The sequence below is a fragment of the Oryzias latipes genome, chromosome 12 (assembly GCF_053564925.1).
Source record: "Oryzias latipes strain Hd-rR chromosome 12, Olatipes_Hd-rR_3.1".
NCBI classification, from domain to species: Eukaryota; Metazoa; Chordata; class Actinopteri; order Beloniformes; family Adrianichthyidae; genus Oryzias; species Oryzias latipes.
In genome coordinates this window covers 9,875,417-9,889,938 of record NC_136248.1, presented here as the reverse complement: position 1 = coordinate 9,889,938, position 14,522 = coordinate 9,875,417, and the positions used below count along the sequence as shown (strand labels likewise).

The following is a 14,522-nucleotide window of genomic DNA, read 5'->3' as shown; positions in this document are numbered from 1 at the left end:
GCCTGTCCTCAGGCTATCATCCCCAATCTAACGGCCAAGCTGAAAGAGCTAACCAGGAGCTCGAAACATCACTGCGTTGTCTCGCCGACCGGAACTCCTCTGACTGGTCCAGGTATCTTGTTTGGGCCGAATATGCGCACAACACTCACCCCTCTTCTGCCACAGGCCTGTCCCCGTTCGAGGCTGCTCTGGGGTTCCCGCCTCCGCTGTTTCCTTCCCACGAGTTAGACCTCGCTGTCCCCTCTGTTCAGGACCATCTCCGCCGATGCCAGAGCATCTGGCATCAGACCAAGGCTGCTCTGCTCCAGACTAAGGAGACCAATCGCCGTACGGCCAACCGTCATCGTGTGGTGGGTCCTACATATCACCCTGGTCAGAAAGTCTGGTTGTCATCCCGTAATATTCCTCTTCAGGCCACCTCCCGCAAGCTCGCCCCCCGCTTCATCGGTCCCTATACTGTGGAAAAGGTCATCAATCCCACCTGTGTCCGCCTCCGCCTCCCAGCGGCTCTCAAAGTCCATCCCACCTTTCATGTCTCTCAGGTCAAGCCTGTCGTTGACAGCGCGCTTTGCCCGCCATCCGCCTCCCCTCCACCCGCCCGGCTCATCGATGGTGCCCCGGCTTATACGGTCAGTCGGATTTTGGATGTCCGCCGCCGGGGTCGCGGCCACCAGTTCCTCGTGGATTGGGAGGGTTACGGTCCGGAGGAACGCTCTTGGGTCTCCCGTTCCCTGATCCTGGACCGTGCCCTCCTTGCTGACTTTTTCCGTGCCCACCCGGATCGGCGTCCCGGACCGCCTGGAGGCGGTCGTTGAGGGGGGGGTACTGTCACGGTGCCTGGCGGTCTCCTCCCCCCTCCAGCTCTGCCCTAATGTTCCTGATTGCCACCAGCTGCCATCACTCTCCTCATCATCTTCTGTGGATTCAAAAGGAGATCAACGCCACTACTCGACGCCAGTTTGTTACCCCTTATGGTGACTGCTCTGGTTCTAGCCTCGTTACAGCTTTGTTCCAAGTCTCTGGCTCTAACTAATTCTTTGCTCCCTGTCTCAGGATCCTACCGCTCACGAGTGACGGCAGCACGGACCTTCCATTCTACGCCTCAGGAGCACGGAAACTCTCGGCAGCCGCTAACCGCTTCAAGACCCTCCAGCCACGCCACAGCCACGTCTAACCTGGACACTCCTCAAACCAGCCATCTTCACATCTGGAGCAAACAATAAATCCATTCTCATCCTCCACTTACCTGTCTTCCTTCTGGGTTGCAGCATCTGGGTTCCTCATCCTTGTGAAATCATGACATCATCTACCCATCACTAGTGTAAATGTCTCTGGACAGCAGCCATCTCCAGCCAGGGTCCATTAAAAACAGGCCATTCTGCACCACTCTGCGCTGCAACCATGGCCTCATCAAACAACTTCTTCTTCTTTGCCCTTCTTGTGTGCTTTGTTCTGTCTTCTTCGAATTCTCCTTAGCATCAACCGCAATTCATCAAGACACAGGTCTCTGAGTCACTGTGGTGCTAACGCCATGATGAGTTTGGTGCAGCACCGATGCCGTCTCCTCACTTTTATGGCGGACCTAAGGTAGCCTGGATCGCTAGAATGATGTCCGGTCATTGCCGGGCCCCCTGCCCATCTCAACAGCCCCATATCGAGTGCCAGCGCTGCTAACGCATAATTTCTGTGACATTTTTTAAATTAAAAAAAAGGAAAAAAAGGCCTGTGGCTTCCAGCTCTGGATCACCTCATTGCTGGTACAAGGCTTAGTCAGTGGATAGAAGTACAATTTCAGTTCCCTCTTTATCTTTCTGTGTATTTAAATGTCTGTATTCCACTGAGAATACAAGAAAACGTACATTCAAAGAACTATAATTACATTTGTTCACCAACTGAAAAATTACTTTTTTCTTCTTCGATAGTCTGAATAATCTCAAGAAAATATATTTTTTAGAACTCTCTCTTATTTCCCTTTAAGACAAAACATGCTAATTAAATTTTTGATTGAAACAGAATAACCCACAACATTGATGAAACATGCTGCTTACTTCTGTATTTGAACAAGTTCACAGGCAATCAAGTTTGCTTTTAGCACTAAGCCGCTGGCAAAGAACACAGTCCATGTTTCATCCCTTTGAATTTGGCAAACATTGCTCTCTTATTGATGCGTTTCATAAACAAGTTGTCGCTCAAGTGATGATTACTAATTAGTTTCTCATTGGCTTAATTAAATATGCGGGACGATTTATGAAAAATTACATTTAATGCCTCATCAAAGACTTCAGGGGACTTGAATTATAAAAAAAAGGAAGCAAGACAATGATTTAACTGTATGATTTTCAAAGGCCGCTATATTTAAAGATTGATTTTTGCAAGATTTTTGCATTTTGGGATATTACTGTTTATTGGAATAAAATGGGCCAATAATCCATTCCTAATTCTTCAACGAGTAATCCTGACATTTTAATCACCTCTAGTTTGGTGTTGAATAAACATTTTAACAAAAGTTTCTTACCAAGAGTTACAGGTTATACACTGAAAAAAAGGAGACAGCCGTCTCTTGGATCAATCTAAGCATATCTGGTGCATTTAACACAATTTCTACATGTTTTCGAGTCAAATGTGACTGTACAATGTATAATCTACATGAAATGATAAGATTGCACATAGATTTGTTCAGATCACTTTGGAATGAAGCAACTCGGTTATGTTGCAATACTAATTATCGGGATACCGCACGGGATTTCCTCTCGCGCGCTAAGGATTGTTGGAAAAAGAAGGCAGCCATCTCAGTCAAATCCAATGCCTCGTGGTACGACACGTCACACCACAACTTTCCCGGTAAGTCTTGAATTTCTAATTAAATAGTGACAAAATCTGAGCCAAATGTAGCTTAATGTCTCAAGAGTGACTACATAACGTTAACGTTGAAATAAGTTGACGTTATCACTCTGTTTTATTTGAATTTGTCTTTTGAGCAGGAGCGGTCGACGTCACATTTGCGGCGCTCCTAACATATTTTCGTCTTCTGTGTGAATTTTTTTTTCTTGAATTAATCGTTTTTTACATTGTGTGTTAACGGCACTTTAGTGTTGTTAACATAAGAGTGTCGTAGCCCTTTACGGAGAGAAGGAAGCGGGTTGCACCGTGAAGCGAGAGAGAATGGGAGCGCGTAGCTAAAAAGACTGAAGTTGTAGCTGGATACTGTATGCCGAGTGTAAATTGTGGACAAATAAAGTGTCGAGATGAGACTCCCTCATCCAGCCGTGGTCCGAGTCGTCCTCCCACCGGCTAATTTCTCTGGACGCGGGGTCTTAAACACGGAGCTGAGCGGCTCCCTTGCGCTCATCAAGCGGTGAGCAGGGAAGTTTATTTCGATGATAAAGTCAAAGTGTCATTCTTCTCATTAATAAATGCAGTTTCTAATACAGTCTTGTTATGTTGAGAATGAGACGCTACTGCTGGGTTGTGATAAAACTTAACATTTACTAAAAATGCTGCGTAACCCAGAAGTCATGGCAACCGCTGAGTCACCATGGCAACAGTTACATACACAACAACAACAACAAAATCCTTCACAAAAAATGTTCTGCGTGGCCCTAAAACTCTGTCCTTGCTAAGTGCTTACTTACTCGGCTGCATTATTTTAATTACTCCTCCCCTGTTTTGCTTCAGATTGACAAACTCAAGTCATCTATTCACCTGGAGTCAGCTGAAAAGTCGTGGGCTCAAGTATTTGTGGTAAGAACAAGAAGTTGCTTTGCAAATTAGTGACAAACTAGTTATGTTTATCTCAGGAATGTACTTTTGAGTTAAACACCATTTTGTCCTCACTATAAGTTAATCATGTTTTGTTTCCCACTTTACAGTGAACAGTGCTACTAGTGTTCCAGTGACAGAGTGAATGTGGCAATGCAAGGCCTGCCCTTCAGTTTTTCAAAGTAGGTCCCACCTTCTGAAGCATTATGGAGTAAGACATGGGCATTATGGAAATAACAGTCTTATTCCATGTGTTCATGAAAGCTGTCCATGCACTTTTAGAACGTGGAATGCACTATTAATTCATTTGAATAGATGTCATGTTATTAAAACTAGCCACCATCATTCAGAGAGATGTATATTTAGCTGCCACGTGTGTCCCTGTAAGGATCTTGTGTCTGAAAGAGATTACTGGACTCATATTAATGCACACTTGGAAAAATAATGAGGTTGTAACTTGTATGTTTTTGCATTGCGACTTTGAAACAAATATTTTAGGATCTTTTAAATCCCAAAAGAGCAGGAAACAGTTTTTACTCATCCAAAGATTTTAAACCAGGAATAGTAATATCAGCAACTGTTGCTGCCCTAGATTCTGCTTCCAGTGCTTCTGATGATGACATTGAGGATGCTCAACCAAGTAGCAGTGCTGATGGTCTTAGCGACCTACCAGATATAATTCAGCACAGTTTGGCAGCAGCGTTGTTAAAATTAGAACATTTTTCTTGTGTGCCAAGCAAAGCAATCAATGATTTTTTGGTAGAACTTCACTACCAAATTACCAAATTGTGCCTTGAAAAGTTGTCGCAGAGGATGTGTTCATCTAAAAACAATGCTTGATAATGCTTTCATGTTATTTCAGATAAACGCAGAGTTCAAGCGCATTACAACCATGCCTCTACAGTCAAGGTTTCTGTCGCAGCTTGACTTTCTGTCTGAAAGTCTGCTGAGAGTGTTTGCAAAGCCATCAGGGAAGCAGGGCAAAATGTTGAAAGACATGACAGACATGATGATGGTAAGAACTTATCAAACTTGTTTAACTATCAAGTTTAAATTGCAGTCAGTAAGACTTGTATAAATAAATCCATTGCAAAATCACGACTTCCTCTACCTGAGAGTACTGATGATCTGTAATTTTTAACGCATATTCACTGTCTATTGAAAATTTGAGTTCAAATTTCTGTACTTTCTTTTGTATTAAGGATGACGTGGATGCTAGAAGGGAGTCCCTCATTAAAGGACTTTGCCTCTATTTGAAGGAGAATCCTGACATCTTGGTGCACGAGTACATGGTGAGTGTTATAAGTAGATTACTGATTTGCTACATTTTAAAATGTATTCAGTGCACTCTGTGATCCTAAAAACAATTGTAAAGCTTAATATTCTTCATTTGAGCTAGAAGTTGTCGATTTTATTTTTACTTTTCAAATTGGGTATTGATGGCGGGGAATCTTTGGCAACAATAATTTACTATGCTGCTCACATGTTTAAACTATAGCATGAGTACTTTTGCATGCAAAAGATCAGTTTAAAAAATCAATCTTCAATAATATTTTCTTTACCCAGGACATGACTGACGTCTCCACTCTAAGTGCCATTGAGAAAACAAAAGTGGGAGTCTATGTTGCCAGGGAGACACCAGGCAAGGACTTTCCTGATGTTGGCATCATCATCGAAGGTGTGGTGATACTTCAGGACCTGGATAATGTGGCCCTTGCAACAGCCATGCTGTTTGAATTTTTTACTGCTTCAACATGAGTTACCCGGCACAGCTCCGCTACACTTTTGAGGTGATTCAAAATGTGGTCATGGAATTGGATCCGACTGAACTCTCCAGAAAAGCCCAAAACTTGAAGACAAAACTTCAATAAGGAGAGATCATTGTTGTGCACGTTTAACTAAAGGTAAGAGGACATTTATAGGTCACATACGCCCTCTTGCATTTTGGACATTGAATTTCTAGGTGAATGATCAGCAACCCAAAAACGATCACATTGTTCATTGTAGTGTTTATTCTGTGGGATGGTTATAACTGTTTACCTGCCATGGAAACGTAGTGCCAGTTTTTTCTGTTTGATTGGTATGGTATTTCAATTTTGTTTTTCCAAGTGAAAAAGGATGATTGTACACAATCTGAAAAGGTTGTAGTTTAAAAAAAAAGTTTTAATACTTCTAAGGCTGTTTTGAATCATGATGTCACAATACCAGTGTTGAAATTTTGGACACTTGCTGTATTTTTGACTGTTTTTTGTGCTATGGCTTTTGAAATAAAGCTTTGACATGCAACTGTTAATTTTTATTTATTTGAGTAAAACTGAGTAATGTTAACAATTCCAGAAGGTTAACAGAAAGGTATTTGCAGTTCTACAAATGATTTATTTTAATAACTAATAATTTTTTTAATGGTAGCACCATTGTTTTGAAATATTACTAGTTCTTACAGGCAGTTATATTAGATAAAACAATACATATTTAATTTCAAGGTCTGATAAATTTGACATTAGAATAGAATTCAAAATTGTAATATGAAAAATAAGTTGCATTTAAGTAAGCAAATAGTTTTTGAGTAAACATTACTAAATAGTGTTGAAATAAAGTGACAAAATTGTGACCAATTAAACTGATCCAAGAGCTCAAATTACATTGTGGCAACATGTCTCAATCACATATTTCTAACACAAAATAATCAGTTTTGTTGAATGACATTTACTTGTGTTAATTTAACTTGATCGTTTAAGTTGCTGTGAAAGCAAAACATCTGTGTGCAACCACTGTCCACTATTGAATTAAGTAAATCTAACAGATCTTTTTTTCAGTGTAATAGCATCCTCTCCCCAATTATAAAAAGCTTGAACATTTCTATTAAAAATGAATTCTAATATATGTTCCATGATATCATTTTTGAGGAAGAACAAAGGAAAAGGGAAAAGTAATGTTATGACATATATTTTCTTATGACAATATGACATTTACGAAGAAACATACAAGAAAGACCAGCAAGAAATAGTACCAAAAGCCCACAACAATAATAGGTGTAAATAACACAAATGTCACACCTTGTCAATAAGAATCAGACGTAGCTAAGTGACGTCTCGTGTTATATGTTGTGAGAATTGGACTCCTTAGGTTGCTTTTCTTTGTGTAATTGTTGAGGCTCACCTGGTTTTATTGGGTCATTGAATTGTCGTTGAAATGTTGCAGGTGCGTTTTTAAGACCAAAAGGTACTGCAAAAAAATGATCAGGTGTAACAAAAGCAGATTTTTCAGATGCTTGAAGGTCAACAGAACTTTTCAATAGCATTTAAGCAGGTCTAACTTAGAAACAAAACGTGTTGAAAAAACTTGGCTTCTCTGATTGGACCCAGCTATTGGCACTCCCCTCATCAACCTGCCTGCTCTACTTACAGTTTTTCTCCATTGGTTTGGCTCATTTCTTGAAACAGAAATTAAATTCTCAAAACAACATGGACAAACCTCCAAACCACTGGGCACTTGTTCACAACAAAATGGCATTTCACATTAATTTAATCAAATTGCAAATGTCTTAGTACATTTCTCAATGTCTCAGTCCATCTTTCAAGTGATTAAGTACAGGTAGCCTTCATTTAGCACAATTTCAAAGTGAATAGATCTTTTTGATTTAAACCAGGGGTCGGCAATCCATGGCTCCGGAGCCACATGTGGCTCTTTCATCCTTCTGTTGTGGCTCCCTGCGACTTTGGAAAATAATGAGTATTTTACAATAATTAAATTTTATTTTAGTTTGTTCATCTGCTGGCTCCGTACGAAGCGCGTAACCACGTCAAAACCAGCTTCCTTAATAAGCTCGTATTTATCGGGTGAGAACTGCAGAGCTGATAGCAGGAGGACACATGCGGTCCGGAGTGATCTTCTGCCGGGAACTTGACGTGCCGCGGGGCAGAGAAACTTTCTGATGACAGAGAGTTTGCGCCAGTGTTGCCAGATAGTCACAGTTTTCCAGCCCAAAAGTCATCTGAAAACCGCCAGACCCAGCCAAAAAACGCCCAACACAGCTTTTGTTGATGTTTTTTTTTGTACTGGACTGATTTAGCAAAATAAAAGATTTTTCTAAATAAAAGATAGTTCAGACTAATAATAAAATATGTACAATATTGAATATTTCTTCAGCGGGCCACCTTCTTCCATTCATTTGCTTAACCCGCTCTATCCCCGCTATAACCTGCGTCCGGCTCTTTCATCCTTGTGCTGCGCTGGAGCGCCCCGACTATCGTATTTTGCGCTCTCTGTGTATAATACACTGAGGAGCGCGGGGGAAACCAACTCTCAGCTGCAGAGGATGTGAACAGGTAGAGAGGAAAAGCAGGTAAAGATGCGGAGGAGGGGCTTTGGCTTCAAACTCTGTCAGAGATGCAAACACGGGCGTCAGATTGAGACGCAGCTTTCACTGCGGTAGTTGAAGCAGAGACTTTCCCTGGGATGATTTTATGAACTCAAACATGGAAACATGATTACCAAGTAGAACTCTTCAAAATAATAAACCTGATCTCCACATTCTCCGTGTCTACCATGCATTGACAAACCCATCCCTCCATGCAGCGATCAGACCATAACTTCAGCCGGTGGCTCCTCCCAACGCGACCGCGGTATCATCCTTTTGAGAACACAATGTGCATTTGCAGTGATGTATGTTTCAGAGGATGTCCTATTGGCCAATCTACATGTCAATCAAGTCCCGTACTTCTCAGTGAGGATTTTGATTGGCTGGTGGATTTTTAAGAAGTACTTTTTTTTTATCTTTTCTGGCCCGCGATCTACACTCATGTCCTTGAAGATCGACGTAATGAGCACCCTTGAGATAATGTATACATGCATAATATTTTTAATAATGTCAAAACGGGTTGTGGCTCCGGGTGCTTTTTTTTCATTAGGGGCGGTCCCAAATGGCTCTTTGAGTAAAAAACGTTGCCGACCCCTGATCTAAACTGATTGTTGATTCTCAGTCTAATGGTTGTTCACTCCAAAATGAGCCAGCATCATTTCATTGTGTAAGTCATCACATGCACAATAGTCTGTTCAATTGTCAAAATTAGTCAAGAACATAATACCTTGAATACGATATATGAATCCTTTGGAACATTTGATTAATTCATTACAGCAATTGACAATCAGGTGAAACTAGAACTTGACTAACGAAGGAGGATGTCCCAGGCCAGCGAGGGGGCAATATAACTATGTGTTCTGCCATATCTGAGAATGGTGGGGCCACTCACATCCCCAGTCTTGGCCCATACAATACACAGAAGCTCCTCGTCTTCTTGGACCGCCTTCATTTTGATTTGATCCCTGAAACTGAGAAAGGTCTAGTAGGGCCTCACCTACCACTATATGTTATTGTATGGGACAATGTGAATTTCCACCGTGGCCCGCTCATCAGGGCCTGGTTCACTACTCATCCAAGGATGTTCATAGTGTTCCTACCACCTTACTCTCCTTTCCTCAATCCTATTGAGGAGTTTTTCTCTTGAGCATCGGGCTCAAGATCAGAGGTCCCTGCTCCATGCGATGGATGCTGCGTGTGAGGATATTACAGGAGATCAGCGTAGGGGATGGTTGCGACATGCACGCCGTTTCTTCCCTCGTTGCATTGCAAGGGAGAATGTATGCTGTGTTGTGGACAAGAATCTGTGGCCTGACAGACAGCAGCATGAGGACGGCCAGCAGGGTGAGGACGATGGCCAGGAGAGGGAGGGTGAGGACAGCGACCAGTGAAGAACTGTTAGTTGGGAAACTTAAGCATTATTTACAGCACTGTAGGGTGCATATCATTTTCATTGTTTTTTGTTTGTGTATAAATTATAAAGTATATTATGCTGTATACATTTTCTTTTTACTCTGATGTATGAAAGTTACTTTATGTGTGTAAATGATAATAGTTAGAATTTCCCTGGCAGTATGAGTGCAATGTGTGCTGTTAAACCTAAGAGGCTACTCTTACCCTAAATTTTTTTTCTTTTCTTCAGTTTTATACAAAACTGTAATCTGTTAGCTTTACAAAGCCATTGTCAATAAAGGACTGAGCTTAGACTGAAAGGTGGACATGAGGGATATTTCATTGGTCCTCTGCTATAGTGACAAAACATCTAATCATTTTGACTTGCAGTGCCTACACAATGCCAAAGGGGCGAAGTATTTTGGGGGCACTGACTGTTTAAATGAGAAGGAAATTTAGTTTTGACACATGAGTGAATTGTTTTGGGAGAGATATGAGCTTTTGCAGGTGAACCATGGTGTTGTGGTGTTGTGCCGAACCATCCACTTTATTTTGACAAAAGCACCAAGAGTGTTGAGAACGTCCAGTCTGATCAAGAAATGAGCCAAATCAATTGACAAGGATCTTTGCCTTTTTGGTGGCACTAACTCTTTACATGGGAAAGGAATTTATTGTTGAAGCATGAGTGAACAGTTTTGGGAGATATATTAGATTTTGCAAGTGAGCTATAGTGTTGTGCAAAACTGTACGACTGTTTTGCCAAATGATCTTAGAGTTTTGAGAATTTAATTTCTGTTTCAAGAAATGACCCAAACCAATGGAGAAAAACTGTAAGAGGAACCTTCCCCAGCATTCATCGCCAGTTCATTGCCCTTCTATGGTGCAGTACCTGGTCTCAAGTCTAGTAGTCGAGTTTATTTACTCTGTCTGCGCTCCTAACTAAGCTTTCGTCTACAGGAATATTTCCACGAGTGCCGACCTGGGTCTCATCCTTACACGAGCAGACTCTAAACCACCTCAGATCCAAAGCCTCCAGCCACGACTCCAAGCCACCCCACGACTCCACGCCAAGTCTCTATGCCACGCCAAGACTCCCAGCCGTTCCACAAGATTGACCACACAGTTGGATAGCCAACATCCAAGCTCGGCTTCCTCGTCATCGCCACCATTCATCTCCAATGTCCGTACTCACCTACTGGTCCTCATCCAATCACCTACGGCTGACACCACCCAAGCCACTTCAACCTACTGGAACAATAAATATTTAAATCCATTTCAGTCTTGCATTATCCTTCTGGTTTCCAACATCTGGATCTGCTCAACAGGGGAGGGGCAAAACATATAAAAGATTCTCTGCATGGGAGTCCTTTCAACATTACACTCTGTTAGACAGACCTTTACAAAATGAGCAGCAGAAGCAGAAAGATGACAGTCAAGGACACTCTGGAAGTCATCACTGATCATGATCAGAAGAAGACTATCTTGAGCTAAATTCTGATTCTAATGATTCTGATATTGAACCAGATGAGGGAATTTCTGTTCCTGTTCCTCCAAGCAATACTTTCATATCAAAGAATGGTGATATACATTGGACTTCATCCCCAAATATGCATCAGACAAACCTGTCTGCATAAAAAATAATAAAGAGAGTGCCAGGGCCCACTAGGATGGCAGTGACTCATGAGACCATGTCAATTCAATTCAAATCAATTTTATTTGTATAGCCCAAATTCACAACAACAGTCGTATAGGTAATTGAAAAATTAAAACATAAAATCAGAGGGATCATGAATACATAGAATTTAATAGGAAAATATTAAATTGAACTAACCAAACAGACTAAACTAAGCGGTCATCCCTGCCCTTAGACCCTTCTTCGCGGTAAGGAAAAACTCCTAATAAAAAAACGGATTCTGGAAAAAACGAAGAAACCTCAGGGGTGCCCACATGAAGGAAGGATCCTCCCCCAGAACGGACAGGCGATTACCAGAACTCATAGAGAAGAATTAATTTATCTAACTCTACAACTACATATTTAAAGTCCAGCAGACGAGCTTCATCCAGATATAGTTGGGGGGACGCCCGGGGGGTGCGAGTCGAGCCGGAGACAGGATCCAGGACAAGACGAGCATGACCTGTGCGAAATGTGCAAAATTAATTTGCACAAAGCACAGTGTGATGACTAGTCACTCTTGTGCTGTGTATATGTACAGACACACACACACAACTTCATATTGCAATTGCTTGTCTGTTGTATTGTGATTTTGTTTTTTTCTGGTTCAAAGTGCATGTATGTAAAACAAAATTTCAAGATTATGTTTCAATGTTATGTAAAAGTATTGTATTTTATATGGTGGTCTTTCAAAAGTAATACAGTAGTGAAAAATTTGAAAAAAGTCTGAACATGTATATTTTTAAGAAAAATGAATGAATGAGTGAATTCTCTAATAATTGAACCACTACCTGTTAGATGTAAGGAGCACCATTTCACTCAATTTTGATAGAATAATTAGTAGTGAAGTTAGTATTGATATATTCACACTGCTTGTTAGGATTTTTTGGGTTTCAGACATCTTTTAATTAATAAAACCTTCACCGGGTCAAATTGACCCAGGATCATCATCTCTGTTCCTCACAAATGAACATAACAGGAGGGTTAAGGAGGCAGTATTTTCAAGAAGTACTGCCTGAGTGGTAATGACACTTAACACTTATCTAGGTAAGTGATGTTGCCTGAGTAACGTCTTCCTTTGGTGTTTTTGTGTCTACTTTCTTATATTTAATTAAACAAAATCAATCACAGTTATAGACCCAAAAAAAGGGAAAAATGAGTTCAAATAAGCTAAAAAAAAACTTTTTTTAATGGTTCTGTGGCATTTTGAGAACTGTGAAAAGATAAAAGTAACAGTTTGACAGGATTACCAGAAAGATCAAATTAAGAGGAGTCAAACTATGCGCTCTGTTGCTGTGACTAGATGGTGGTGCCAGACACCCTTTCATTTTTGAACCCAGATAGGAGCTCCACACTTTCATATAGTTGATAAAGCTATCAACACTATCACCCTTTTTACTCTCATCATCATTTGAAATTTACTGATATGTCTAAAACATGCTGATTTAGCCTGATATAATTCAGGAGGTCAGTAAATGTATGTAAAGGCCCAAACAAAAGGTGAAACATTACCATGGTGGTCACTCAAGCATTCCCTTTAGACAACCATCACCTAGTTGAAACCAGCATACATCCCCTTGAGGGCCTGCCATAGCAGTTTGGCCCCTGTGGCTGCAGGTAGCACTGATTTTACCAGTTGAGGAGCTCCAAAGCTTTGAGAGGACCTAAAAGGCTTTAGATGCTAAAATAATGTTTTTTATAGGTGGGCTTCTTCCCCATCACAGAACAAATCAATATTCCTTCTGACACAAAGCACAGCGGAGCAAAAAAGTATTTAGTCAGCCATCAATTGTGCAAGCTCTCCCACTTAAAATGATAAGAGAGACCTATATTTTTAATCATAGGGATACTTCAACTATGAGAGACAAAATGAAAAAAAAAAAAACCTCAAGAAAATCACATTGTCTGATTTTTAAAGAATTTATTTGTAAATTATGGTAAAATATAAATGAACCACCCCCATAACGAACATGGAGTTCAATTAAGTCCAATAACAAAACACCGCTCGGGTTCAGATCAGGGAGGCCATTCCTACGAATCACGCCCCTCCAGGTGCCACTGTCATTACCCACGTGGGCATTGAAGTCCCCCAGGTGGAGAATGGAGTGCCCCGTTGGGTTATTCTTTAGTACTCCTTAGAGAGACACCAAGAAGCCCGGGTACTCCAAAACTGCTGTATGGCCCGTAAGCCGAAACAACGGTCAGAGACCTGTCCCCCACACAAAGGAGGAGGGACATGACAGTCTCATCCACCGGGGTGAATTCCAACACCTTTCGACTGAGATGGGGGCTCACGAGTAAACGCACACCAGCCCGCCGCCTCTCACCATAAGCAACTCCAGAGTGGTAAAGAGTCCAAACCCTCTCTAAGAACTCAGTTTCAGAGTCCAGGCTATGTGTGGAGGCAAGCCCAACTAAATTAGCCTAGGGGTGTCCAACATACGGCCCGCAGCCCGCCAGATGGTTTAATCCGGCGTACTCATGAAGAGTAAAAATTATAAGGAATTTAAAAAAAACAACACACATTTCTAGTCCATTCCTGTGGCGAGTTATGTTTTTCAAAGAAATAACGAAAATGTGCAATTCCGCCACTAGGGGGAGCAAGAGAAAAGCAAAACAACGGCTTGTATCAGCACGTGCCAAAAGTGAAACCTAACAGCTCTGCGTCTAGGTAAGATGCAGTTTGGATTCCCGCGAGCCTCACCACTGTTATGTTGCTATAGAAAAGATCAGTGGTGACACCCTAATGCAGTGTTTTTCAACCTTTTTTGAGCCAAGGCACACATTATCCTTGACGAGAATCCCACGGCACACCAGCATCCAAAAACTGAAAAAAGGAGAAACTCATACTGTGTTGATGTGCAGTCCCTCCGCAATCTCACATGCATTTTTGTGATAATTGTGGCAGAAAAAGCTGGAGGTTGCAGCTGTTTTTTTCCCCTAAAACTTAGTTGAAACTTTTTACAGAAAAAAAACCTAAATTATTTCAGTTAAATTTTACACTGGTAGTTGTTTTACCAAATATATATATATATATATATATATATATTTTAACTTTTCCTGTCCAACAGCTGGACAAACAGATGAGAGCTGAAGGCCTCTTGTGTTAGACATATTTTATTTTAACAACAGGGGTTTTGAATCTTCTGACAAACCAGAGGTATATCTGAAAAAAACCCTTTTGTAATAGAGGCCAAACTTTATTCATTTTAATCATATTTGAAAATCTTCTGTGTTGGACCAGATGGAAAAGGAAAGGAGGGAAGAAGAGAGAGGGATGTTAGAGAGGGGGGGGGTAGGAGGGTCATTTTATAAGGGGAGGGGGTAAAACCATGTAGC

The 14,522-nt window shown here is 41.2% G+C and overlaps 1 long non-coding RNA gene across 1 annotated transcript; it reads left to right on the top strand.

Moving 5' to 3' along the window:
- The first annotated feature begins 2,726 nt into the window (after positions 1 to 2,726).
- On the top strand, positions 2,727 to 5,052 carry LOC144996742 (uncharacterized). Its single transcript, XR_013659588.1, has 5 exons — positions 2,727 to 2,841; positions 3,676 to 3,741; positions 3,870 to 3,941; positions 4,622 to 4,774; positions 4,962 to 5,052. It is a non-coding gene; the product is annotated as an uncharacterized LOC144996742 (long non-coding RNA).
- Positions 5,053 to 14,522: the final 9,470 nt, after the last annotated feature.